Source organism: Balaenoptera musculus, chromosome 16, assembly GCF_009873245.2.
Source record: "Balaenoptera musculus isolate JJ_BM4_2016_0621 chromosome 16, mBalMus1.pri.v3, whole genome shotgun sequence".
Classification (NCBI taxonomy): domain Eukaryota; kingdom Metazoa; phylum Chordata; class Mammalia; order Artiodactyla; family Balaenopteridae; genus Balaenoptera; species Balaenoptera musculus.
The window spans coordinates 27,226,113-27,228,336 of NC_045800.1; the positions used below are offsets into that span (position 1 = coordinate 27,226,113).

The window sequence follows — 2,224 nt, forward strand, 5'->3', positions numbered from 1 at the left end:
GAAAACTCCTAGATTTGGAGTTGAAAGGATCCCCGGGTCAGCTGAGCCCCTGGGCCTTCAGTCAAGGTAACCAAGCCCCAGCATGAGCTCATCCAGGTGGGTAGGTTTCAGACCAAGGTTTAATGCTGTGTGCATTCACACATCAAAACTATAGAAAGTTTAAGTTGCGCTGTGGACTTCCTTGAGGTCGGTCCACCCCAAGAGCTTGGGCTGCTCCAGACTCAGATGGAAGGAGGCAGCACCACTAGATACCAGAGGAGGGGTCTGAGGGGGTTTGTTTTCATTAATTGTTCTTCTTAAACTTGCCGTTGAAGTAGGGCACCCAGTCCAGAATCAGCCCCAGTCGGTGGCCCACATCAACCCCGTGGTACCTGCCGTGGGAATCCAGTTTCTGGCCAGCTTCTGGCAGTGTGGGCCCAGGAGTCTGCTTAGCCTCACGGTACCAGCATCCCAGCTCGGGGTGACCCTAGCCCCGGGGCCACCTGCTGAAACTAAACTCATCTTTAAGGCATGTTTATATTCATTGTTTTAATAATAATCTGCCACATTTGAACAACACTCCACAGTTTACAAAGTGTTTCCACGGTCATCTCACGTGGTCTTCATAGAAATCTCTGAGGTAGAACTGACACTGTTCCTTCTTCTTCAGGGTCTTCTCACACTTGCTGGTCCTTCTGCCTGGAATGCTTCCTCCACCCCCATTATTTGCCTGCATCACTCTCTGCCTCCTTCTTTGTCACTTCCTAAGAAGGCTGGCCCTGATCCTGCAGCCCAGGTTAGGAACCTGGTGTTACACACTCTCTTCACACAATGGTAGTTAAATAATTAGGTAATTACTTTATGACTGGCTCCCCCACTAGCTGAGGCTCCATGAGGACAGGGCTTTGTCGTACCTGTATATGTCACATACCACAGTGCCTGACACACTGTGGTGCTCATTATACATGTATATGTGTGTGTGTGTATGAATATCTATGCGTATATACGTATATGTATAAAATGAATGATTTTCACTTGATAGACGAGGAAATCAAAAGCCTACAGTCTAAGCCACTGTGGGAAGCTGTTTTGTTTGTTACCCACAGTAAGAAATTTATTATTCATCATGACCCCAGGAAACATGCATCCACACACACATACAATAGGGGTTAACTTAATGTGAACTAAGCACTGATATATTCTATTCTACTCAACTTGACTTCATTAAAAAATATTTAGTTCTAATCTATTTCATTTATTTCATGACCAATTAATGTGTGAACAACCTTGGCCTAAGTGACTTGCTCAAGGTCATCTTGTTAGTATAGTGGTGGGATTGGGAGAATAATCCAGTATTTCCCATCTATGACTCTCTAGTGGGTTTCTTGCCCTAAGGCAAAACTATCACAAAAGTCTTGTGTCAGTTTTGGTAACCAAAGAACAAATTTGTTCTTTTGCTTTTCAGTCGCAGTTAAGGCAAGGCTGGTCTCACCATCTGTAGGCATTTCAATTTGGTTTGTCCAGATACCTTGGTTCTCTGCAATGCAGCTGTCCAGAAGGCTCTTCCTAGAAGCTCCAAAGGGAAAGATTTAGCCCTAATGGGTGGCACACCCAGACTTGCTGGAATTCTCATCCAAATTACACCAAACATGAACATATGGACAAAGGCGCATGGCATATTAAATGATTTACTGGGGTCAAAGATCAAGTCAATGGCAGACATCCTCAGGGTCTGCTAGGCTAAGACACAGGGAAGCCCCTGCTAGGCAGGGCCATCAGCCTGGACCTGGTCAGCCATCAGCCAGTTAATCTACAACGGCACCTTCTTTTCCTACCAGAGGGAGGTTTGACTTGAACTCCTGGGAGACCTGCCTTCTTGGAAGCTACATTTCTCTGCTTCAGAGTCTAATTTAGCTGGTATTGGACTCAGAAAGCCTAGAGAAAGCTGAAACTTGTTTATTTGTTCTTTTATTCCTGGATTTATAACTTGACCTAATATACTGTATGTCTGTACATGTGTTGATCTCAAAAAATGTTTGAGCTTGCCTGCTTCTCAGGCCATGTTGGCAGGCAGCTGTTAAAGCCATCAGTGATGTTTGCTTCCAGTTACAAAAGAAAACATTCTCTATTTGGGGCTGTGTTGTTGTTTTTTTCTTTCCTGATTTAAAAGGGGGAAATATGTTTCCCAGTAGAGGTGTGGGCCCCCCCATCCCCTTCTAGGGCTAAGAATGACTAAGAAACCTTT

At 44.8% G+C, this 2,224-nt stretch overlaps 1 pseudogene; it reads right to left on the minus strand.

The window, feature by feature from the left end:
* Nucleotides 1-283: 283 nt before the first annotated feature.
* Nucleotides 284-501, minus strand: LOC118882919 (annotated as a pseudogene).
* Between the last annotated feature and the right edge of the window lie 1,723 nt (nucleotides 502-2,224).